A 27,757-nucleotide genomic window follows, 5' to 3' on the forward strand; every position below is an offset into this window, starting at 1 on the left:
AGTAGAGAGTGAGAGGTGAGGAAATGTAGATAGGAAGAAGAGTCACCTCATCCAAGAAATATGTGTGTGGATGGGCAGATAGAAAGAAGGAGCTGAGTGAGTGAGAAGAGGATGAATCTACACAAAAAAAGAAAGGTTAGCAAATCATGTGAGGTAGCTAGGTAGCTAAGTAGAAGAAGAGCATAAAACTCAAAGCACGGGTGATGGGAAGGACTGGCCCCACCATAAGAGGAAGTGGAGCTTCTTCAGTCTGAGATGTGAGCAGATTGTATGGTGGTATGAGGCAGAGGCAGTATGAATAGCGGTCAAAGACATAGACTCAAATTAGAGGCCTGACTACCTGAGTGAGGATCTATGACTCTCCACTTGCGAGTTGTGTGACCATAGGCAAATTACTCAAACTCCCTGTGCTTCAGTTTTCTCAACTATAAAATGGTGATAAAATTAATCTTTGTTTCCTAGGGCTGTTATAATTATTAAGTTAGTTAATCTATGCAAAGTTTAAAGATTAGTGTCTGGCATACAGTAAGCATTAGGCATGCATTTATTACTATTATCTTTCTAAACTAGAGGTAAGGTGATCTGTTGAGGGTGAGGGTGAAAGAGGAGGGTTGGAGGTTTGGTGACAGTAAAGAGGGTTGGAGATAGGTACTGCTGAGTGGAAAAGTAGTCCAGAGATATAGTAGGATTGTTGTCAATGTTGGGAGCCCTTTTAGGGTTGAGATTGTGAATTTGTAGTATACCCAGGCTGCTCTATTATGTGACCTTTTCAGCAGTTTTTAGCTATTAGGAGAAGCAGTAGAGAGGGTAGAAATTTGAGTACAACCACTCGGGGTTTTGTCTGACAGACTGGTAAGACAAAAAGACAATAGAACAAGGGAGTTGGAGCTTATTGACAAAAACTGTGTGAACTGTGTTCACATTAGGCTGGATAAAGAGGGGCATAAAAGAATGAGATTGATGTTGGATTTGGACAAAATAGAGAGACCTCTTTCACAATGGTCACAGATAATAACAAGGGAACATCTTGCTGGTCAAGATGATTATCTTTTGGCTCTGATTTAATCCCACTCTGTGTCAGTTAAAATAGAACTTAATGTTATCCAAACAAACAACAATGGTGTGAGGTGATGTTGTCAAAATGGTGTCACAGAACCTCTGTCTCCCTACACAGATCAATAATTAGCTACTCACCCAATAAATGCAGCTTTGGGAGAGCTCTAGAGTCCATTCAAGAAACTTCAGCAACACACTGGAACAAAAAAGAACAAAAACAAAAAACTGAGAATGACCGCACAAAAAGAGAGGAAGACAGCTTCATTTTGCCTGAATCATTCCACGCACCAAGCTGGCATTGCTCAGCACAAAGAGGGAATTTCTCAACTAGAAAGCATTCCCCTTGTTAGGAAAGGAAGAGCAGGGTGAGCAACTAGTTTCCTCAGCCTTTTGGGGAACTACATAAAGATCTTGCTTTGGTTTCACCCTACCCAGCAAAGTTGAGACATATAGAGACAGCTAGGAACAAAGAAGAAAAGCAGGGGTGACCAATAGCAGCCATGCAGGGGGAGAGATCATGGTTCCCAGTGACCTGTTCTACAACAAATCCAGCAGCTTTTGCTACTGAAAAAGCCAATGCCCGGCACAGTTGCCACAGACCTTCTGCAATGTTCACCAGCTTTCACCCAAGATATTTGCATTCACTGATGCCAGTAGCCTAGTCCCTCTCTGTTCCCTCCCTCCACCCACTCCAACTGGAGCCTGGAAACTATACTAGCAGCTAATCCAGGCCTCTGTAGCTGTATGAGTGCAAGATGCAGCTTAGACTCCCACAACTGCCATGTGCATGCTCGGACTAGCCCCTCCAGCTGTGCACTGGCCTCTAGTGCTATGTGAATGCCCAGGGGGAGACTGCAGCCATGGGAGAGCACGCAGACACCCAAGGACCCTACAGCTGCTTGTGGGCCTGGATCAGACCTTGTCTTCTCTCACTGGCCTGCACCACTGCACTAACCTGCAGCTAGCCCATCCAGCTATGCACCTAAACACACCCAGCTGTGGAGAGACCCAGCAAGCAAGGTAGTACACACCAACAACAAGAGCCCCTGAAGCTGCCAGTCAGCCCATGGTTGGCCTTGGCCCTTGCTCCTACACTGGCTCCCACCACTACATGTGTGTCTACAACCAGCTCCTCCTACTACAGAGGAACCTGCAGCTGGCCCCATAGCAAGTGCGTGCACACCACTGGCCAGGGTCACCACCCCTGCCTGCCCTGTCCCTTAACGATGAGATCTGGAAGAGCCACTGAAGACACCAACAGCCCTTGCAGCCACTGAAGGCTTCTTGCAGCACTTGCCAAGGACTACACAGTTGTTGATGCTGCAGACCTCAGAGGCCTGAGCTAGAGAGACATTAAGCTCCTCCAGTCCAGTGTCACCACATCTTCCTGCACTTGGCACCTTGTACCACCAGACCCAGGGTCACATCACACTCCAGCATGCTAACACCCACTGAAAGTCTTCTCTCACTGAAGTCAGTTCATAAGACACTTGCACAAGGCTACAGGGATCACAAAGAATCAGAGAAACATTACTCCACCAAAGTAATATAGCAAACCTCCAGTAACTAGCACTAAAAATATGTAAATCCAGGAATTGCCCAATAAAGAATTCAAAATAATCGTTCTAATGATGCTCAGAGACCTATAGGAAAACACAGATGAAAAATTTGACACTACCAGGAAAACAATACAAGAATAAAAAGAGAAGTTCAATAAAGGGATAGAAAACATTAAAAAAAAAAAACAACAACAGAAATTTTGGAGCTGAAGAATACAATGACTGAACTGAAGAATTCAATAGAGAATTGCCTTCAGTGGCAATCTTGGCCAAGCAGAAAAAAGTTTCAGTGAGCGCAAAGACAGATCAATTAAAATTATCTAATCAGAGGAGCAAAAAGAAAAAGAATGAAAAGGTAAATAACCAATAAGGACCTACTGTGTAGCATAGAGAACTATGCCCAATATTTTGTAATAACCTATAAGGAAAAAGAATCTAAAAAAAGAATATATATCTGAATCACTGTGCTGTACACCTGAAACTAACACAACATTGTCAATCAACTATACTTCAATTTTTTTAATTTTAAAAAAAGAATGAAAAGGAACAAAGAAATCCTATGGGACTTATGGGGTACCATGAAGAGACATACTGTAATGCATCATTGGAGTCCCAGAAGGAGAAGGTCGGGGGGAAAGAGTGTAATGCTTATTTAAAGAAATATGGCTGAGAACTTCCCAAATCTCAGGAGAAATTTGGACATTCAAGTTTGGAGTTAATAGCTCCAAAATTTCAATCTAAAGCAATCTTCTCTAAGACAGATTATAATAAACATGATTAAAATCAAAGACAAAAAGGAAGTTTTAAAAACAGCAAGAGAAAAAATTTCTCCCATACAAAAGACCCCCATAAGGCTACCAATGGATTTCTCAGCAGAGACTTTGCAGGCCAGAAGAGAATGAAATGATATGTTTAAAGTGTTGAAAGAAACCACCTATCAAGTATACTTTACCCAGAAAAATTGTCCTTCAGAAATAAAGGTGAGATAAAAACTTTACTGGGGGCTTCCCTGGTGGTGCAGTAGTTGAGAGTCTGCCTGCTGGTGCAGGGGACACGGGTTTGTGCCCTGATCTGGGAGGATCCCGCATGCCGTGGAGCGGCTAGGCCCTTGAGCCATGGTCGCTGAGCCTGTGCGTCCGGAGCCTGTGCTCCGCAACGGGAGAGGCCACAGCAGTGAGAGGCCCGCATACCACACAAAAACAAAAAACAAAAAAAAAAACTTCACTGGACAAACAAAAGCTAAAGAAGTTCATCACCAGTAAACTTGCCTTACAAAAAATGCTGAAATGCATTATTCAAGAAATGGAAGGATGCTTATTAGTAACATGAAACATATGAAAATATACCTCATACTGGTAAAGGTAAGTATATAGTCATATTCAGAATACTCTAATACTGTAATATGATGGTGTGTTAACCAGTTAACTCTAGTATGAAGGTTAAAAGAATATATTAAAAATAGCTATAGCTACAATAATTTGTTAATGGATACACAACATAAAAAATGTAAATTATGACATCAAAAACATAAAAGAGGAGTAAAAGGGTAGAGTTTTTGTATGTAATCAAAGTTAAATTGAAGAAGACCCAAACAAATGGAAAGAACATTCATGTTCATGGAGCAGAATAAGTGATACCATTAAAATGTCCATACTGTCCAAAGGCATCTATAGATTCAATTCAATTCCTATTCATATCTCAATGGAATTTCTCACAGCAATAGAAAAAACAATACAAAATTTGTATGGAACCACAAAAGACCCCAAATAGCCAGAGCAATCTTAAGAAAGAATACAGTTGAAGGATCAAATTTTCCGATTTTTCATTATATTACAAAGCTATACTAATCAAAACTGTGTGTTACTGGCATAAAAATAGACACATAGACCAATGGAACAGAATTGAGAGCCCAGAAACAGCCCTGGAATATACGGTCAACTATTTGAAAAGACAGCCAAGAATATTCAATGGGGAAAGGATAGTCTTCAATAAATGGTGTTGGGAAAACTGTATAACCACATGCATAAGAATGAAATCGGGTCCCTATCTTACACCATCCACAGAAATTAACTTGAAATGGATTCAAGAGGTAAACATAAGACCTGAAACCATATAACTCCTAGAAGAAAATATAAGGGGTAAACTCCTTTACATCAGTCTTGGCAATGATTTTTTGGATTGGACACAAAAAGCACAAGCAAAAATAAACAAGTGGGACTACATCAAACTAAAAAGCTCCTGCACACTCAAAGAAGTAATCAACAAAATAGAAAGGAAATCTATGAATGGGAAAATTATTTGCAAACCATATACCTGATAAGTGGTTAGTATCTAAAATACATTAAGAACTCATAAAACTCAATAGCAAAAAAAACTGCCTGATTAAAAACTAGGCAGAGGAACTGAACAAACAGTTTTTCAAAGAAAGCATACAAATTGGCAATAGGTACATGAAAAGGTGCTCAACACCACTAATCATCAGGGAAATGCAAATTAAAACCAGAGTGAGACATCACCTCACACCTGTCAGAACGGCTATCATCAAATAACAAGTATTGGTGAGGATGTGGAGAGAAGGGAGTATTTGTGCTCTGTTGGTGGAATTGTAAATTGATATAGCCACTACGTAAAATCATATGGAGATCCGTCAAGATATTAAAAATAGAACTATCTAATGATCAAGCATTCCTGATTTGGCTATATATCCAAAGAAATGAAAACAAAATCTCGAAGAGATATCAGTACTCCCATGTTCATTGCGTCATTATTCAAAATAGTCTATGTACACACAATGGAATATTGTTAGCCATGAAAAAGAAGGAAATCTTACCATTTGCAGCAACATGGATGGACCTTGAGGGTATTATGCTAAGTGAAATAAGTCAGAGAGAGCAAGACAAATACTGTATGATAGCACTCATATGTGGAATCTAGAAAAATTGAACTTATAGAAACAGATAATAGAATGGTGGTTACGAGGGGCTTGGGAGAGGAGGATATGGGGAGATGTTTGTCAAAGGGTACAAACTTCAAGTTAGGAGATAAATTACGTTCTGGGAATCGAATGTACAGCATGATGATTTTAGTTGATAATACTGTATTATATACTTGAAATTTGCTAAGAAAGTAGATCTTAAATATTCTCACCACACACAAAAAAAATGGTAATTATGAGACGTGATGGAGGTGTAGATAACACCATGGTGGTAATCATTTTGCAATATATATGGTATCAAATCAACACATTGTACAATTTAAACTTATACAATGTTTTATATCAACTACATCTCAATTTTTAAAAAACAGTAATGGTTCAGGATAGAATAATTTAGTGTGACAGGAGAAATTTTTTAATGTATTTTTAAATTAATTTTTATAGAAGTATAGTTGATCTACAATGTTGTGTTAGTTTCTGCTGTACAGCAAGGTGATTCAGTTATACATGTATCCACTCTTTTTTAGATTCTTTTCCCATATAGGTCATTACAGCCTATTGCGAAGAGTTCTCTGTGCTATACAGTAGGTTCTTATTATCTATTCTATATATAGTAGTGTGTATATGTCTATCCCAATCTCCCAATTTATTCCTCCGCCCCCCTCCCCACTGCTCCCTCGGTAACCTTAAGTTTGTTTTCTACACGTGTGACTCTATTTCTGTTTTGTAAATAAGTTCATTTGTACCATTTTTTAAGATTCCACATATAAGCAATATCATATAATATTTGTCTTTGTCTGACTTACTTCTCTCAGTATGACAATCTCTAGGTCCATCAGTTGAGTACTTGAAAGCCCTTGGGACAAGGTCCTTTCCTTGAGATATGGAGAAGAAAGAAAGAAAGAAAGAAAGAAAGAAAGAAAGAAAGAAAGAAAGAAAGAAAGAAAGAAAGAAAGAAAGAAAGAAAGAAAGAAAGAAAGAAAGAAAGAAAGAAAGAAAGAAAGAAAGAAAGAAAGAAAGAGAAAGGAAGGAAGGAATGAAGGAAGAAAGAAAGAAAGAAAGAAGAAGGAAAGAAAGAAAAAGAAAGAAAGAAAGAAGAAGGAAAGATAGAAGGAAAGAAAGCGGGAGGGAGAGAGAGAGAGGGAGGGAGGAAGGAAGGAAAGAAAGGAAGAAAAAGCAGCACTGATTTGGTATTACTACCCACAGGAAATGGAACTTGCTACATGGAAAAGAGTAGAGTAATTGATGAAGATTTTCAGAAAGGGAAAGATTAGAAGAGCATTTAATTAATCTGCATAGTCTCTTAGTAAACGTTAGGTTTAAAAATGGGTCTCAATGTTACTATTCACAGGAAAAAGTCATAGCTTGATTTGAAATGCTGAGATCCTTATGGTGAGTGAGGTAGTCAAGCTAATGTGACTTTAATCCTCTCTCTAACTTCTGAGACACTTGAGATATTCCCTGTGAGATCTCAAATCACTTAATCCATTGCATCCCAGGGATTTAACAACAAGAAAAGTAACTGCTATTTTCCTCCTGGAAGAGGAAAATATTATGTACACATCCTGGAGTTATTCTAGATATGGAGTTAAAAATCTGGAAATGTTTATTTGGAACACCAAACTTTGATGTGCTGCACTTTTAAATTTCAGAACACCAGAAAGAAATTTCTCAGTGCCATTACCTGTTGATGGATTTTTCATAATATATTGATTATAAAATTTCATAATTACTATTATTATTCAGAGACATTTTACAGAAATAACTGAAATGTATATTTGTATCACAGAAGTTTGTGTATTAATGACCAGGGATTTCTCTCGAAACCCAGGAGAACAATGTTACATCTAACAAAATAGATTGGTATGAAGTTGCTCTCATGCCAGGACAAGGCAATATTACAGCACCTCTTTTGGATCAGAAGATGAGGAACTAGGATCAAGGCAGAAAAGTCTTGCTAGCGTTAAGTACTTAAACTGAATTCTAACATTACTTGACACATTCAACTGATGATATGGAATGGAAAGAGGTGGAGCCCTTGCTGGCTGGGTTCAATGTTTAGTAATAGGTTCAGTAGGAATGCAGTGGTTAATCAGAGTGGATTCTGGCTGAAAACCAAGCCACCAAGTCTTTTTTTTTTTTCTTTTGGTTCTTATGTTGACCATGGGCAAAAGCTCAACCTCTCTGAGGCCAGTTTCCCCACCTGCAAATAGTGCTTGGTTTTAATTGATCTCTAGGACTCTTTTCAGCTCGAAGATCTGTGATTGTGTCTTTTCTAGGTCAGCTACAACAACATTCCCTGGCTGGAGTGAGCTTAATAACTTAGATGTGTTCACAAGCAGAAGAACATCTCTTGCCTGCTGGAAATAGAGTTCAAGAAGGGCTTAATTTCATGATTTTAAAGAGACCCAAGGAAACATATTTCCTCCATATGGTGTTGGTTATAGGAAAGTGTATAAAGTACATCTCTGACTCAACTTGTGGGTGGTCAAGTAGGGGGAAAGTAAACAAAGACTGGATCTGTAATATGTTAGGTCACTGCAATTTTGTGTTTGTAGAAGCTGCCTGAGAAAAGATATACAAACAAATGCTCAAATCAAGTGAAAAAGAAAAAAGTTTTTGTTATATGTAGCTAAAATCACACAGACCATACTGCTTCTTAAAATGGAGAAAGCTAAAGATGTCAACCTTTAATCATTTTATTATTCACTTTTACTCCCACATAGACACAAGGAAACACACAAGGAACCCTCTGTAAAATTATCTTTGAAGCATTAATAAACTGCTAGTTAACTTCAAGTAAACCAAAACTGCATTGTACAAGTTTTCTTCACAGTATATATATATAATTTTTTTTTTTTTTTTGCGGTACGTGGGCCTCTCATCATTGTGGTCTATCTCATTGTGGAGCACAGGCTCTGGACGCGCAGGCTCAGTGGCCATGGCTCACGGGCCCAGCTGCTCCATGGCATGTGGGATCCTCCTGGACCGGGGCATGAACCCGTGTCCCCTGCATCAGCAGGCGGACTCTCAACCACTGCGCCACCAGGGAAGCCCCTGTATATATATTTTTATAACAAAAATTTTAAAATAAATGAAGTTTTACTATAGCATGATATAATAGAGGCCCACATAGAACCAACATGCTTTCTTCACAAGAAGTCACAGCATTATGGAGTTGAAGCTTGTCTGAAGAAAATGTCACTGAAAATTTTGGAAATATATTGTGGAAGTTTTCCTATTAGGTAAATAAACCCTATGTCCTTTGGGTTTTAAACACTTTGAGTCATTTTTCTTGGTTGTTTGCTCTTTGCACATGTAGTATAGACATATTCATCTGTGTGTGTTGATGAGGGCTAAAGCTGCAACAGGAACTGATATAACAATACTCAAACCACAGCTATTAAGCCATACATAGTTCTTTTCTGTGTTGAGAAAATGTAATTAAAAACTTTCAATTTTTATTTCACAGTTAAAAAGAAATAGCAACCTGAATTATTTAAAAACCTAAATACATATGAGTAAAGGTAAGGTACCATCAACCTTCAATCTTTTGACTAATACTGTTTTATTCAGTTATTATGCAAAAGGACAACGTGATTTCTACTTAACTTCAAAGAATTTTCTTTTTAGTTTTTTAATTGGATATTTTTTTGAAATTAAGAAATTTTGACTTGAAGTTTTTTTTTAAATCATTAGCTAGTCAATTCATTTCCTTGTCAAAAAGCAGGAAGTAGGGTCTAAGGAGTAGATTTCCAACACACACACACACACACACACACACACACTTCATGGTAAAAGGGTCTCTGACACCTGGTTAACAATTTCTTTGAAAACGTCTTTTGTAATTTGCTTTATTTATTTATTTTTTTTAGTGCTGTATCAGTGCTGGAGGTGGTTGTTTTATTTTATTTTATTCTTTGAAATTGACTGTCTAAGTATTTCTGAGCTTTAAGAAGCTCTGAAAATGAAAAAAATTACTATTTTAACATTTGGTTTCTTGTTAGTCTTTTTATTTCAGGTAAGATGATAAAATGGAATGAATGGATTCGTTTTCCCTGAATGACTTGGAACCATGTGTGGTCTATCTGTGTGTGACTATGAATCATACAGTTTTACAAAGTGAAGGACAAGTCAAGCCCAAAATTCTATAATGAGAAGTTTAATTTTTCCTAAAACCCCTGTCATTATATGGAAATTCTCTATATTGGAAAAAAAAATTTCCTAAGACTGTGGAATATATGTGTAGGTTTCATTTTCTTTACATTTAATTTCTGCCTGTATTTGAAGTAAACAGAACAAGCTCAAGGATTTCTCAGCTATGGCAGAACATGCACTCAGTTCACTCACAATTATTTATTGAGTGCTCATCAACTGCTAGTAACTATTATATATTAGCAAAACAGGCATAAGAAAATGAAATATTATCTCTCTCCCCAAGAACCCATGTCAACATATGTTATTTGAAGGCATGGAATTGGTTGAGATCACCAAGAGAGATATTCAAGATTGAGAATAGAAGACAGGAAGGACAAAACACAGGTGACACCAACATTTTTTTTTTCTGGTTCTATTGAAATGTAATTGACATAGAGCACTGTATAAGTTTAAGGTGTACAGCATAATGATTTGACTTACATACATTACGAAATGATAACCACAATAAGTTTAGTGAGCATGCATCATCTCATATGGACACAAAATAAAAGAAAAAGAAAAAATATTTTCCTTGTGTTGAGAACTCTTAGGATTTACTCTCTCAACAGCTTTCATATATAATGTACAGCAGTGTTAATTATATGAATCATGTTGTAAATTACGTCCTTAGAACTTATTTACCTTCTAACAGGAAGTTTGTACCCTTTGACCACCTTCATCCAATTACCCCTCTCCCCACTCCTTGCCTCTGGTAACCACAAATCTGATCTCTTCTTCTATTTATTTGTTGAAGTGTAATTGACCTACAACACTATGTTAGTTCCTGGTATACAACATGGTGATTCAATATTTTGGCACATTACAAAATAATCACCACAATAAGTCTAGTTACCATCTGTCACCATACGAAGATATTATATTATTCTTGACTATGTTCCCCATGCTGTACATTTCTTCCCGATAACTCAGTTATTTTGTAACTGGAAGTTTGTACCTCTTAATTTTCCTTACCTATCTCACTCATTCCCCCAGTCCTCTCCCCTCTGGTAACCACCTGTTTGTTCTCTGTATCTGTGACTCTGTTTCTGTTTTGTTATGTTTGTTTTTGTTCCTTTTTTTCCTTTTTAGATTCCATACACAAGTGAAATCATACAGTATTTGTCATTCTCTGCCTGACTTATTTTACTTAGCATAATATCCTCTAGGTCCATCCGTGTTGTTGCAAGTGGCAAGATTTCATTTTTTATGGCTGAGTAATATTCCATTGTACGTATACATACCACATCTTCTTTATCCATTCACCTATCAATGGGCACTTAGGTTGCTTCCATGTCTTGGCTATTGTGAATAATGCTTCAATGAACATAGGTGTGCCTATATCTTTTCAAATTAGTGTTTTTGTTTTCTATGGAAAAATACCCAGAAATGGAATTGCTTGATTTTATGGTAGTTCTATATTTAGTTTTTGAGGAAATACTATACTGTTTTCCATAGTGGCCTCACCAATTTATTTGTGGTCTCTTTGATGATATGCATTCTGACAGGTGTGAAGTGATATCTCATGGTGGTTTTGATTTGCATTTCCAAGGTGACAGCAGCATTTAATAGACTGGTAGAAGATTATCCCCCAAAATGTTGAGGAGTGGCCATGGGAGAAGAAGAGGAAAGAGTGGTGTCAGAAAAGAGGGGCAAGAGAATTTCATGAAGTATATTGGCTAGATTTCACCAAGATGTGTTTTACTTTTTTTTTCTTTGTGTAACAAGAGTAATATTTTTTAAATAATCCCCAATTTACTTTATTGAAAATGAGTTTTTCTCTCCCCACACTCCATCTGATATTTCTGTTTCAATGAAGTACATAGAGAAAATGTCAACTCAGGGAATCAGAGAAAACCATGGAGTGTAACCAACTACTTCCTGTCTCAGGAATTGTGATAAAACAAAGGAGAGAGTGAAGGGTTAGCTGATGGGTGAGCTGTATGGGTACAAGCCTCCCCTCTCTGGACATTGGCCTGGAATGTGACAAATGTGTTAGATAAACTGAGGAGAATGCCAAAGGAATGAGACTTTTGGAGAAGTAACTGATCTACAATGTGATTTCATGCCAACAAAAAGTCCTTGGCCAGTAAAACTATGAGGGAGGCATGGTGTAATCAAGAAGGGAAAAAGTCTAGTCCTCATTTTATAAGGATCATGGATACCAAATTTAGAGCCAGCAGATCTGTCATGGGGCCTGGCATGCTGTGGCAAAGTGAGAGATCAGACAGCCAGAGAACACTGGAGAATGAGAGGTGTATAGAACTATGAGGAGTCCAAGGGAGTTGACAAGTCAGCAAGGAACGAAACCCCAGGGCTGAGCAAACCAAGAATGAATAGGCCACAACTTAATCAACAATCCCCAACAGAATGACCGTGGGCAAGTCAGGTCACGCATATTTCAAGGGAGAGCCCCAGCATATACATAATTATTAGTATCAAGCTAGGGGATTCTTTTTCTCCTGTCATCAAAAAGTCACAAGTGTCTCTCTCTCACATCTTAGGGGAGGAATCTGAAAGGTCTGGGCTCTTATTCAAAATGATTGAGTTAAATCTAAAGAGAGTCTTCAAATTATATATTCTAAATGTTTTAACTAAATTGATCTGTATTTAATATTCCCCCCACTGCCTACCTTGCAACTACTTAGTGGATGAAGGTGATAAGGGAGAGCAAATCAGTTTTAGAAAATAAGGAAATTGTATAGGTTTTCTGCACATACAGTACAAAATGAGTAATTTTTCAATGAAACACTTGTGCATAATTTGTTTTGGTTTCTCATCTTTTGATAGAATTTTTTTGCAAGATTGACCCTTTATTTGAAAAGAAGAGATAAGTGGAGTGAACAGATGAAGTCAGAGCTCTCCATTGTCCCAGAAACTTTCTGTCCTCGAGCACACACATACTTTTTGGATTACTAGACATCTAAAATATTTGATTAATGACTGATGCCTTTTGTCAAAAGACTACAACCCAATCACAAAATGGGCAGAAGATCTAAATAGACATTTCTCCAATGAAGACATACAGATGGCCAAGAGGCACATGAAAAGATGCTCAACATCACTAATTATTACAAATGCAAATCAAAACTACAATGAAGTATCGCCTGACTCCAGTCAGAATGGCCATCATCAAAAAGTCTACAACCAGTAAATGCTGGAGAGGGTGTGGAGAAAAGGGAATCCTCTTGCACTGTTGGTGAGAATGTAAATTGGTACAGCCACTATGGAGAACAGTATGGAGGTTCCTTAAAAAACTAAAAATAGAGCTACCATATGAGCCAGCAATCCCACTCCTGGGCATATATCTGGAGAAACCATAATTCGAAAAGATACATGAACCCCAGTGTTCATTGCAGCACTATTTACAACAGCCAGGACATGGGAGCAATCTAAATGTCCATCAACAAAGAAAGGATAAGGAAGATGTGGTACAATGGAGTAATACGCAGCCATAAAAAGAACAAAATGATGTCATTTGCAGTGACATGGATGGACCTAGAGACTGTCATAATGAGTAAGGTAAGTCAGACAGAGAAAGGCAAATATCATATGATGTGGCTTATATGAAGAATCTAAAAAAATGGTACAAATGAACCTATTTACAAAACAGAAAAAAGTCACACATGTAGAAAACTAACTTATGGTTACCAAGGGGGAAAAGGAGAGGAAGGGATAAATTGGGAGATTGGGATTGACATATACACACTACTATATATAAAATAGATAACTAATAAGAACCTATTGTATAGCACAATAAACTCTACTCAATACTCTGTAATGACCTATATGGGAATAGAATCTAAAAAAGACTAGAGGGGTGGGATAGGGAGGGTGGGAGGGAGATGCAAGAGGGAGGAGATATGGGGATATATGTATATGTATAGCTGATTCACTTTGTTATAAAGCAGAAACTAACACACCATTGTAAAGCAATTATACTCCAATAAAGATGTTTAAAAAAAAAAGAGTGGATAAATGTGTATGTATAACTGATTCACTTTGCTGTACAGCAGAAACTAACACAACATTGTAAATCACCTACACTCTAATAAAAATTAATAAAAAGACTCAGCAAAAGGATGCAATTGGTAGCTATTAGTAATTGAGTATGTATTGCTTATTTGTTATATGGTAATTAGTTCCAGATAAAACTTGGAAGACATAGCATGCACAAAAGGAGGAAGGAGACCTGACATATGGGTATTCCTAGGAAAAGTGAATATAGATGGAGTATTGGGCTAAGAACTTCTAGTTGAAGCATTAGAGCATTGGGCTATTCAGCTAGGGAGAAACTCCAAAGCATAAGAGAAGATACTTAAATTAAGGGGAAGAGAAACTGAAGGGTAGTACCATTAATGTTTATTTTTATTCAAAATGCATGAAGATTTTTAATCATATATAATATTCCATTGAATCTTCATACCAACCTTAGGACATCTTATTATCTCTATTTTATCAGTGAAGAGTCCAAGATTCCAAGTGGTAAAGTGATCTATCCAAGGTTATATCACATTAAGTGGCAGAATCAGACCTGGAATCCATGTCTCCTGACTCCATGACCATTTTTCTTCTGATTACAATCACAGCAGCAACTTTGCAAATTTCATAATTTTGCACATGTCCAGCTCTGTGTTTTTGAACAATCTAGAATAAGAATAGTCTAAAAAAACCAATGGCCCACCAACTTCTAAGACTATAAACACTTTAGCTCATGCAATCCAATATAATCTCTTCAGCTCTGTTTTTCATTAATATTTAGATTTGCTAACATGTGACCAAAATCTAGGACTAGTGTTTTTTAAATGTTTTTAATAAAAATGATTTCACTTTGTCTAATGCAAGAAAATAGATGACATGGCACATGAGAGTTGCTTGCATTCCAGACTTGTCAGAATGAGAAGGGCAAATGAAATATAATTAAGTACATGAATTGATAATGGCTCTTGGGAAACATTCAGTTGTATTTGAATTTGTAAAGATACAAGATACATCGTTGTATACCAGTAGTAGTAGATATTATTCCATAGAGATGCTTGAAAATGACAAAACACACTTTTACAATTATAAAATGAAATACTTTTGCCTTCATGGTTCAAGAAAAGGAGGATTTTTATAGCGTTAAATGGAAATTTAATGATTAATGTATTTTGGAAAAAATCCCAGATAATTTATTAAACATAGGGAAGACCTGCTCAAAGGAAGAAGACACTGAATTAAGAAAGAAGGTTAAAAATGAAAGCTATTCTCACCTGGCTGATTAATATGCTCATCACCATTTATGAATCTATCTTGAGAAGAGAGATGTCAAGTTACACATCTTTCTTTCACCTAGTGTTTTTACAAAATATTTTTTCATCTTCCAAATTTTAATTTTCCTGTATGTTCTGTTCTAGATGTATCTCTTCTATGTAGTTTATAATTAGATCGTTGTTCATGTAGTCTGACAATCTTTTTCTTTTCACTTGAACACTTCTAGTGCACTTATCCTAAAAAACAATTAATATTGTTGCTGTAAAATGTTGAAAGTCAGCTGACTGTCTAATTATCACTATTTTGAAGGAATTATGTCTCCTTTGGCTACACCTAAGTTTTCTCTTTGTCTTTGATTTTTATTCATTCATTCATTCATTCATTCGAGGTTGATTAAATTTCTTGAAATTATGTATGGGTGTCCATGGCATTTTTTTTTATATCCTGACAATTCTTCCTTTCCTACTTAAACATACCTTGGTTTACAATGAACAGAATAAATATCCTCATGTCACTGATAATAGGCTTTTCCATATACTGTACTTTGGTCAGGAAAATGTAGAAGGAAGTGAGAGTGTGTCAGTACCTAGCCAAGTGTTAAATATCAAGTGTTTCCATTTGTCCCTCTTGTGCTATTGACAACCACCATCACAAAAGTATGTCCAAATTAGCTGCTGGTTCCAAAATGAGAGTCACAGAGAGCAGTATTGAATTTGATCCTCAACCAATTTGAAGAATTGTGCACAAAAGTAAATGTCTTTTACTGTAGGCTACCGACACGCAGGGTTTGTTTGTTACACAGTATTATTGATGCCAGTTTCTGAGTACTGCAGTATCTTTCATTGGTTTTGAAAAATTCTAAGTCATTATCTCTTTCTCTCTCTCTCTCTCTTCCAATTATGCATATGCTAAACCTTTTCACACTTTACTCTTTTAGCCACAGGTGAAAATTTCCATCTTTTGATAATTCTGTACTTCATATAATTTCTTCTAACCTATATTCCAGATCATAAATGTCCTCTATAAATTTGCTGAATCTGATTTTAAAAATATCTAAGGAGATTTTTTCTATAATTTCAATTTGATTGTTTTCCACATATGATATGCCATTTTAATAGCATATCATTTTAATTCCTATCTTCAATTTTGTCTTTCGTATTTTTTTCTCAAGTATAGTTAGGATAGCGATTTCTTAGTCTGCATCTAACAATTTCATAATCTGAAGTCCTTACATTCAGCTTTCTTTTTATTTCTTCTAGTTCACAGTCATTTTCTTTATGACTGATTATCTTTTTTTTTTTTTTTTTGCGTATGCGGGCCTCTCACTGCTGTGGCCTCTCCCGTTGTGGAGCACAGGCTCCGGACGCGCAGGCTCAGCGGCCATGGCTCACGGACCCAGCCGCTCCACAGCACGTGGGATCTTCCCGGACCGGGGCACGAACCCATGTCCCCTGCATCGGCAGGCGGACTCTCAACCACTGCGCCATCAGGGAAGCCCTGATTATCTTTTATTATTGGTTATATTTTTAAAAATTTGAACCTATGGAAAAAGTTCCTTTTTTCAGACAAGATTTTTGCTCTTGTCTGACAGACGGCTAGGGACACTACCTGTCCATGTCCACTTTAAACAATGCAATAGCTTCCAGTTCCTTGGATCACCCACATTACAATTCCTGGATTATAATTCCATGCAAGGATTAGTTCTCTTCTAGTTTACATTCACCAAGATGTTGTAGCCCATAGAGTCCAAACTGATGTGAATATCTGTTAGACTCTCCACATTATGTATGCCCTCAGCTTTGAAATCTGTCCTCTTCATTACAGGCAGTTTTTAATTTTTTAGGTCAACAAATGTCAATAGGCAAAATTAGCTTCTATGCTTGTTTTCCTACTTGATTTCTAGTATTCCCTTTGTCACTGATAATTGTCTACAATTTTGTTATTTTCTTAAGTGTTTTAAAGAGGAGATTTAAAAAAATCTTTAAGTTTTAAATTGCTGTTAGCAGGAGAAGTGGTCTGAATAACCTAGTCCATCATTATCAGAAACAGGAAGTTTCTCACAGTCTTTCTAGGCTTTTCATTATATGGCTTCATTTTTCTGTGTAATTTCCTTTTCTTCCATCTTCTCTTTCCACTATCTTACATGTTTGCACTGGAATCAATCCTGACTCAAATTAAAGAATATTTGCAAAATCTAAAACAGCAGAAAGTCAGTGTTACTGTTAGACTGACTCTCATCTTTTGCTTTTATGAAGTTGGGAACAAACGCTCGCCTTGGGCCCCAATTTAGTCGTCTTTTTTTCCTCTTCTGTGCAAGAGATCTTGTCTAGAAAGTCTGGAAAACATTCTAGCATGGTATCAATGCCTTGCATTTCCAAAGCTCCTTTTTCATTGCTGAAATCCTGTCTGGACTCTTTAAACCTCATGGCTAATGTTATGTTTGTTTAGAAAACACCATCTTGATGCAGATGTCTGACATTTATCTCTACATGTTATTTTCTACATAAATCAGTGTTGCAGTGTTTCATTGGCTTCATGGGAACCTCCATGCCATTTTCTGAACCTCTTTGGTACTGATTGCTCCTGGATCTACCTCCTTTTAACCTACTCTCTGAATGACAAGTTCTCCCTGCTGACTCACTTTACCCCATCTCTTACAGCTGCAAATACAGTATACCCACAGATGTCACCCACAGACCAAATGCGGTTCCATATTCTAGCCCCTCTTTGATAATGCTATCTATCAGCTTCATGAACTATTTCATAAACTTCCATGTCACAAGACATGATCCTTCACCATTTGTCAGTGAGGGGTAAAGAAAAAAGATGAAAATTAATTAGCTGATTTAATTATTTGATTACACATTTTCTCAAAGGTGTAATATTTAAGGACAAATACACCAATTGAGTCAGCAGTATTTTAAAAAATAAAAGTTCCTACTAACAGTAGGAGCACCCTTACTTTCAGCTTTTGCAAGTTGATTACATTGACAGATTCTCTCTTAATGAAATTTATTAAATTTAGTTCTCTCAATATTTTTGGTTTACTTTTGGAATCTAACTCATGGAGGAAAGGTATTAGACATAAAATCTGAGTTACAGCTGTGTTGTTTCAAAATGAATAACGTCTACTGGGTGAGACACTGAGTCAAGGGTTTAGTTTGCAGCATAAGGAAAATATTTGTGAGTGTTGCTGGAAAAGCTGACAATCTACCATATGCAGCCTCACTTTTAGATAGAGAAGCATGGTAATGAGAGCAAACTGCTATTTTGGCTAGAAAACCAAATGCAACTTTTGTATCCACGTCAGTTATATCCAGAAGAATCTCTGTTTGATTACAAATAACACTCAACTGCTTTTCCTTGTTTTAGAAAATAACATTTGAAGTTCTGAAACATTAAAATAAACTTCTGGTCTTAAATTCAGTGGGGAAAGATTTCCTGGAAAAAAGCAGGGAAAACATTCTTATTGCTCAACACAGAACGTTATCTAAAAGAGATAATAGGCTTAAAATTGAGTTCACTAGCCTTTGCTTCCACAAGCATAAGCAAGTGATATGATTGTTGTGTTGACTTAGGCAAAATGCAAATTAGGTGAGGCTATATTTTCTGACTATTGATTTATTATTCAGATAACATTTTAAAATTTCTTTATTGAAAATATGGGTTCTTCATTTGGATAAGTTCTCCACATTGATCAGTTTCACGAGGCAGTTAATACTAAAAGTTAGAGAAAGTAGTAATGACTTTTCAGGAAGAATGGATTTTAAAATACTCATCTATATGTATTTTTAACTCAATTTTTTAAAACTTGAGCTAAACTAAACCTACTTGCAAGAAGTTGGTAGGTTTTAAGTTGAAGAGAAAGCTCAGTTCATTGAGTCTACAGGGTAGTCATTTGCTTTCATTTCTGAACTAGATTTGTGCTAATATGTGAGCATATATGAGGATATAACTTGGTTATTTATGTACTTTGATGGGATTAAGAGAATACTGTAGTAGAAGTCAGAGCAATGCATTTCTAGCACCACCATAAACTAGCTGTGTAACTCTGAAGAAAGAGCAAAACCCCTCTTTTCACGTTAAAATTCTCTGAAAGCACTAAAAATATAATAGCATGGTGAATACGCTGTTGAACGGACAGACCAAACTTTTCCATAAATCCAAGTATTTTACAGAGTTAATCATCACATGGCATGACCTTGCCTCCAGTAGTTCATCTCCTTCCAGAGACAACACTGACAGACAAGCAGAAGTCTAGGATAGATGACCTGGAAAGTCATTTTCTGTCTTTACTTTCTCTGGTAATTCAAGGCCAGACTGAATGCTCTGCCTGCAATAAGACTTCAGCATTTGCAAAGTTAGGAGAGGTGTGCAGTGCACGCAGAGTTAATTGAAGGAAAATGAGCTAATGAACTCTAGGGAGGCAACCACATTGCACTATAAAACATTTTCTTGGCTTCTAAACTAAGAATTGATTTAATAATGCAATAAATGAACTAATGTGAAAACAAAGAGCCAATATCAGTCAAAACCTGTTAGCAAGTTGATGAACCTGACCTCATTTTTAAAAAGCCATTTGTATGGGCAAATAAGTACCATCGTTAACAAAGTAAATACAATACAAAGATGTCTAAATTTAACAGGTAAATTTTAGGAATAAATTGAAATCATTATTAAGCATGATTGGATTTTTACACAACTTAAAAAAGTCAAAAGTCGTGGTTGGTCTGTTTATACAAAAAGCCTCAGTGGTCAGTTTTGACCATTGCAGTCAACTAGATCCATTATCATACTGTAATTTATTAACGGAGCCTGATGTTCATGTTCAAAATCAGTTATGTCATTTAGAAGTGATCTGAAGAAGTGTTTAAGTCAATGCATTTGGCACAATATAAGAGATCTGAGAGAAGAAAGCGAGAAAAACACAGAGAAGGGAAAGGAAATATCTTCTCTGATGATTCAACTAAAACTAGTTAAATCCTCCTGGGATTACCAACAAAAAGTACTTTAGTCTTGTTGAAAAAGCTGCTTTTTGAATTTGTCAGACATATGTGAATTAAATTAAAACAATGATGAAATTAGGTAATACTGCCAGTAAACTTGTCCACTGACTTCCCCCAGCCCCCAGATTTTCTAAGGAAAAATGAAATAAGCTTCTAGAGTTGAAAAACAACCCTTTATTGTACTGTACCAATATGGCAAATTGGTTAAGATATTAGAAATACATGGAAATACAGCCTTCCCCTTTTTCTTCACCTAAGGAAATAAGAAAAGAGTTTTATGAAGTAGGATGCCAACAGATTAATATAATTGCTTTGCAATGTTGGAAATTCAAAACACTAAATTTAGAGTCCCTTGCCAGTATATATCATTTTGTTAGCCATTATTATTACAAAACATTCTTGAATAATTTTAAGTCATTAACCTTACTGTTTAAAACAGAATGTGGTACAAAAATAAAATTTCTGAGATATTTGAGAATTTATGAAATTAGTTATTATATGTGTGGACTAATGCTGATATGGCTGACTTTCTTCTACCTTGGTTTACTTCAGAATTATTAAGTTGTCAAATAAAGCAATATCTCATGTAATAATAAAAGAGAAAACTATTGATACTAATACCTAAGACAGGCTTGAAATCATTATTTAATTCATCCATGCATAAAATTGGCAAATAATGTTTTCAGTAGAAAGACAATTATTTTCAGTCTGCATATCAAGAAAAAGAAAATATGAGTTTTTTACAAAGCAACAAGTCATTTTAACTATAAAAATTAAAAAAGGAAACAAAGCTGCTGTACTAGTAGATATCCTCCATACTCCTACCAAATAATACATAGGCTGTAGAGTTTGTTGCCTCAAGAAAAATTTGGGACTAGTGGACAATACTAAAAGATTGTTGTATGTAACATGGTTTGTTTCCTTTAATTTAAAAATCCTGGCTAAAAATGTTTTTATCTCCTTTATAAGCTTTAAGTAATTTTTTTAAAGAGGAAAAACAAGGAAGAGGGAGGGAAGGAAAGAAGAAAAGAAGGAAAGAAATTCAAATCTATTAAATATGTTATTTTTCAGCAGAAGTTATTGTTCATCTACCCACTCAAAGTGTTTCCACCTTTAAATGACCTTATCTCTGAAAAGTATGTACATAATACAAAAATTAATAGAAAAGAAAACTAATTTTCTTAGTCCAGTGATTTCAAAATGTTATTGAACTAATGAATTAACTAAATCATTGTCATGTCTCATAACTTCATGCAAGCCCCCAAGTACCAATAGGGGAACCCATTTAATTATGTCTTTTCCTTCTCACGGATGCAGAATCAAATTAATAATGACACATTAATCCAAAAAATAAACATTTTGTATTTTTTGTATGAGTCTCTACTAAACATTGCCATTCTTACTGATACCACATCTTGATATGTTCTTGTTCTTTTTTTCTGATAGTGAGCATCTGCTTCATAACACATTAGTAAAGTTAAGACATGTAGTAAATTATAGAATACCAAGTCCGTATTCCTTCTGCCTTAGTTGAGCCAGTAGCCAATCTGATACTTTGGTTCAAGATTTGGAATCAAGGGTCTTAGAGAAAACAACCACTGAGTCACATTAATAGTGAAACTTTAGAAGGACGGTCCTTCAAACACTCAAATGCCATTGCTTATGTCCCCAGACCAGTCATGTTCCCTAGCTGGAATCACCAGTGCTCATGTCACCAGATTTCCCTGGCTTTCTTCCTGATTATTCAAATTTTGCTTAAATTCTATAAAATGCTTAAGTACTTTTCCAATAAATTTCATTTTATCCTTAAACTAGACTAAGTTTCTGTTACTTACACATTTGAAGAAAATTATAGCATGCAGTTTGTGTGCAAGTGAATGCACTAATCCATATAGAGTATACGTATTACTAAAAACCATTTTTCCTGATTTGAAAGAGGGGACTTAAAACATAAACATGAAGGAAACTGGTAAATACATTTTTTTTGAAACGTAAAAGAGACTCTGAGAAACTCTGTTATACAGATCTTCATATTTTCTCTTATAATCTGGGCCTGACTATGTATTTAGAACAAAGTTTATTTTCGTCCATTGCATACATTTTGCTGAGACAGTAAAACACCACTATACTTTTCTATAAAATTTTTGGAATTTTTAGTCTATATAAATGTACATTTCTTTCTCACTAATGCTTTTATTTTGACTAATAACTGATATAGATATAAATTTTCAAATCTAATGTTATAATGGAGTTTTTACTAAGTTCCAGAAGATAAAACAAGACATAGAAATATATGGAAAAGAATTTAGAGTGCATTACAGAGCCATTCTCTGTGGGCACTTTACTTCCCACAGCCTCTAACAATCAGGCAGGGTAAATGGTTTTAAAGTAGGATCATGCTTAAATAAATATTCTCAGCCACCCAAACCGTCTACTCACTTCTGAAGGTTCAGAAACATTGGTGAATGTTTTGCATTTCTGGTTTCTGACCTAGATTGAACTGGACACACTGAAATATTATGAGAAAGGCTGTTTTTTGGCTTGAACTGGAAATAAATCTGCCAGCATTCCAGTGAGCATGCCTTTCTTCTGTCCATCTTTGACTGTTTGAAAAGTCAAGTTAAGTTAGACCCAGCCATTAATCTGAACTACAGCTAGACTGTGAAACTTTTTAAAGAATGATAGAAATGCCCAACCAAAATTTGGGAGGGCAGAGCTTTTAGGAGGGCTGTTATTGCCAAAAGTCAAAAACATTTGGTAAGTGAGAGAAACGGGTTGTCAAAACATGTGTCGGTGGATATGTTGTCCCCATGCAGGCGAGGTGACCTAAGAGCAGCTTCTCACCTAGTATGTGACCAAAACTACTCCAGATAGAGCATCCTAGCTGAGGTTTTTGAGATATTTTAGTAATAGTCTCTCATCCACATTCAGTGAGAAGAGGGCACGCCAATAGTTAAATATCCTTTTAAGCTTTAGCAGCATACCAACCTCATATTTTACTAGTAGGATATTTGTGATGGTATAATTTTGTAATTTATAAGTAACTTTAAACTTTATTAATCTTCAAATTGATCCCCTTCTACCAAACACTGCTTTTTACTTTTAGAATTATGAATTTTCCATAAGGAACAAAGAGCATGACTAATGTGAGGCTCTGTGTTACTGTTACAACATCCTGATGGGCTTTTTTTCTCTTACTTATGCTTTTATCTTATTCAAACAGAACTTGGTTCTTTTAGAATCATGAAATAGAGTTGAAACTCTCTCCTTCAAAGGTTAAAACAACCCCATATATTCTTTTGTGGAAAGGAGTGGCATGTTATCCCCCTGTCACACAAGCATTAGACTTTGCCCAAACCTGTGTCCACAGGACAGTCACAAATGGAGCTCATTTTTGCCTTTTCAGTCACCAGTGAAGGAGAACAGCTGGCTCCTTTCCTTTGTATATCCTTTCCTTTGTCTATTCATCTTTTATATACTTAGAGATCAGGCGCATCTCTCAGTGTTTAACCAAGACTAAACAATAAGGATCCTTTGGACTTTACTTATCACTTTTATTCCCAGCTCATTAATAATCATGGGGTTGACCCCTGAAACTTTCCTAACTATTTTCCCCTCTTAAATTGTAGGATTAGAAGCAACAGTAGTCTTGAAAGGACATATGTTGAAAGAATTTCTTCATGGTTCTTAAAGATTTTTGCACATTACCTTACTTCTATAGTAAGTATGACACATAGTTGACAAATGTGCTCAAACTTAGTTTGTTATTTCACCCACTTCCAGCAATGTTTTGTGAGCATGCTGATGGCATATATTTTCTTCCCATGTCTATTTTCACCCCAGCTCCAATCAAGAAGCTAAAGATTTACATTTTTTTAAAAAAGCTTATTTACTTTTGGCTGCATTGGGTCTTCGTTGCTGCACGTGGGCTTTCTCTAGTCGCAGTGAGCAGGGGCTTCTCTTCATTGGGATGTGCCAGCTTCTCATTGCCGTGGCTTCTCTTGTTGCGGAGCATGGGCTCTAGGCACACAGGCTTCAGTAGATGCAGCACGCGGGCTCAGTAGTTGAGGCCCGTGGGCCCTAGAAAGCGTGGGCTTCAGTAATTACAGTGCGTGGGCTCAGTAGTTGTGGCACATGGGCTCTAGGGTGCGTGGGCTTCAGTAGTTGTGGTGTGCAGGCTCAGTAGTTGTGGCTCACGGGCTTTAAAGCACAGGCTCAGTAGTTATGGCACACGGGACTAGTTGCTCCGTGGCATGTGGGAACCTCCTGGACCAGGGATCAAACTCGTGTCTCCTGCATTGGCAGACAGATTCTTAACCACTGTGCCACCAGGGAAGTCCCTAAAGGTTTACATTTGAATTTGACAAATAGCCAATCCAATTTCTACAACCATCTGATGCTACATGCCTCTCTATATATGAGGGGCGTTAAAAGTTTACCACCACCCATGGCAAAGATTCCAAAAGCATCTAAATTCACCTTAATAATTAAATAGGAGAAAGAAATTTTTAAATAGGAAAAGCCATTTCAGAATCAAATAGGCAAGAATGAATTACCCTGTGACTATTGCTCCAAATCAAATTGGAATTAGACTTCCTAGTGGGATGTTGTCAAAGAACCAGGCTTTTTCTCTCCTTCTATTTTGCCATATTTTCATATTGCCCATTTGTCTTCCGATTGATAGGTGTCTGCCATTGCTCAAGACATCATAATGTCCATCTTCAGAGTAGGAAGAAGAGGCTGATCTAACATTATTCTCAGATTTGTTTCTTCTATTGGGAAATTAATTTTTTTTCCAGAATCACCTCCTCCTAGGAGAATTTCTCTCTAATCACTCAGTCACTTCCTTCTACAAGAAGTCTCAAAAACAGAGTTACTATCAAATTAGAATAAAATTATGATGATTAAAATAAACCAATCACAATTCATTTCCTAGGTTTGGCAGATTTCCTTATTTTCTGGAAGTCAAGACCTCTCAGTCCACCACTTAAACAAACTGGACTTCAGTTAGTAAAAATGTAAAGTTTGGGTGCAGCTGTTGGTAGGCAGCCAAATGAGTCTACCAGAGTAGCTATCTTTTCTGAGCTTTTATGTACTTAAACAAGCACCACTGAAACCAAACATGTCTTGGCAAAGATATGCTTCAGGAAATAACATCAGACAGTTTTATGCAAAAGGATAATCTGATAAAAGGCTGAAATGTAGAAATTAACGGGCTCATTGTGTCTCCAGGGCCCTCATCATTGTTTCACCTGAGGTGAGGGTTACTGGGGTCTCTGGAGGGCTGGGCAGATGCTGAGAAAGCCCCTGACATTCCTAATGTCCCTTTCCCTACAGTGATCATGCTCTCCCCACAGTCAGTTCTGGCCTTCCTTCCTTCTGGAACTCCCCTCTTCTCAATCCAACAAGCTTCATATATGAGCAAGACTCATCCCAACCCAGCCTCAGGGAGACTCAGCCAGCTGGTGGAGATATTAAGGACAGAGTACACTGTGTTGAGAGCTGTAACAAGACATGGATCTCTCTAAGCTTCACTTACCTCATCTGTAAAATCGAGATAATAATAGTAGCCACTTCACTGGGTTGTTGTAAAGATTAAATAAGACAGTTACACATGATAAAGCCAAATCAACATTGTAGTATGACTACAAAAAGATTAGATTTGTGTATGAAATTAATGGTAAATGACCACTGCTTAGATATCCCTGGTGAAATATTTGAGGTCCAAAGGTAAATAATATCAGAGACTTCTCTAAAAAGTTACAGTAAATGTGATCTACACAAATGGAAAAATGAGAATCACCTCATCTTCCTCCTCTACCATATTAAATGTTGGAAGACACTAGCATAACATCTACTGAGTTCTCAACTGAAAAATTTAAGACCCAAGACATTCTTACTCACACAATACAAGCAATAGAAAGAGTTTCAAATACACAGGGACTCAGAGTGTAGCCCACATAGTCTTCACGGAAAAAAAAAAAATTATTCAAAACATACTTCATCCAAAAATAGCAGCCAGTGTCATCCTTTTAAAATGTAGGTCAGATCATGTCATTGTTCTGTTCACAACTCTCTAATCCCTCCCATTCACCTTAGGGTGTGATGGCAATGGTCAAAAAGGACCAAGAAACTCTGGCCCCGTTATTTTTCTTATCGAATGTCTGACTATTCTCACCGTTGGTCACTCAGCTCTAGTCACAGTAACTTTCTTGCTGGTCCTCAAATTCCCACCTCCGGGAAATTCCCATATGCATGCAAATTCCCACCTCTGGGCCTTCACAGAGACAATCCTCTCTGCCTAGAATGCAAGAATTATTCTCTCGTTTTCTTGCTCAAATATCCCTTTTCCCTGTGACCTCCTCGCACCAAATATTCACTTAATTGTCCTTATCCTTATTCCATTTTCTCTGTTCTTGCCATCTGTAATATGTGCTAGAAAGTGGGTTCTCTGTGTCTCCCATAACTATTAACTTTTTCCCATCTTTTTTCTCTTTTTGCTGAGGTCTGAGCATTTTGCTCAACTTTATTTCCAACTTTGTAGAATATTTTTTAATTAGCTCTATATTATTTAAATTCTTTCTGCATATTTTTAATTTTTAAAACTTCTACTTGGTCTATAATTACTCCTATTCCCTAATAACTTGGTTTTGCTTTATTGATGATATAGTCTCTCAAATATCTCTAAGGATACACATTAGAATTTTTAAATTCTTTACTATTTCTTGCACTATTTCTACACCTGGGATCTGTCAATCTGTTTGTCCATCTTGGTCTTCCTCTCCCAGGCTGTTTAAGTATTCCCCAAAGGTCTAATAATCCTTCATTAACAATTGATATTTGTGAACAAAATATGATTTGATTCAGTATAAGTTGCTATCCTTTTCAGTAGTATATATCAGTCTATCTATTTAGGAAGGGCTGACTGAGGATCCCCTTGTAAGTTGATGGTTCCTGTTGCAAACAAGCTTTCCTTTATGTTACATACCTGGGAATAGGAAGGCTAGCTCAAGAACTCCACAAACACCAAAGTGAGGCATAAGTTAGTTTGGAAGTAGAAAACTTTTCCACAATACACTTCTGACAGGCACTGTCTCTTCCTATAATGTTGTGAAAATATGTTGTCCTTTCAGGTTCTTTGTTATATCCTTCACCTCATGACACAGACTGTGATCGACCCCTCCCCAAATATATTACTCTATATAGAAGGTGAGTCTTGGATTTCTGTCTGTGAACAAATGTTCTAGAATGCTGCTCCAAAAATGCATGGGAGGATGCATTTAGACCATAAAATTCCTTAGACCTCATACATTTCGTTGACTCTTCCCAAACCTGCTTTTTCATTGTCCACCAACTCCAAACTTAGAATTTCTCTGCAGCTCAGCTAGGAAGAGCTTCTCCCTTATCTGTACCATCTTCCTCCTGCATCTCTTCCAGTGTGTGACTTTTTTTCACCCATCTGCTTTATCTACTATATAATCCCTTCCACTTTCAGAATTCCTAAAGTTTGTCAAATCTCTGGTTTGCTGGAGGAATCCTCTCTGGTTTACAGTATTACCAGGAACTCATTATGTTGTATATCTTTTACTGCCATTCAGTGAGATCTATGGATGGAGGAGAGGTTCATGTGTGTGCCAAGTTTGCCACCATAGACTGAAAAATAGGGTGAAAGGGTTAACTATACAGTGGCCAGAAACAAATTTCAGATGATGAAATTAGAATAATAGGAGTAGGAATGTGAATTAGGGATTTTG

This window comes from Orcinus orca, chromosome 7, assembly GCF_937001465.1.
Source record: "Orcinus orca chromosome 7, mOrcOrc1.1, whole genome shotgun sequence".
In the NCBI taxonomy this organism is placed as follows: Eukaryota; Metazoa; Chordata; class Mammalia; order Artiodactyla; family Delphinidae; genus Orcinus; species Orcinus orca.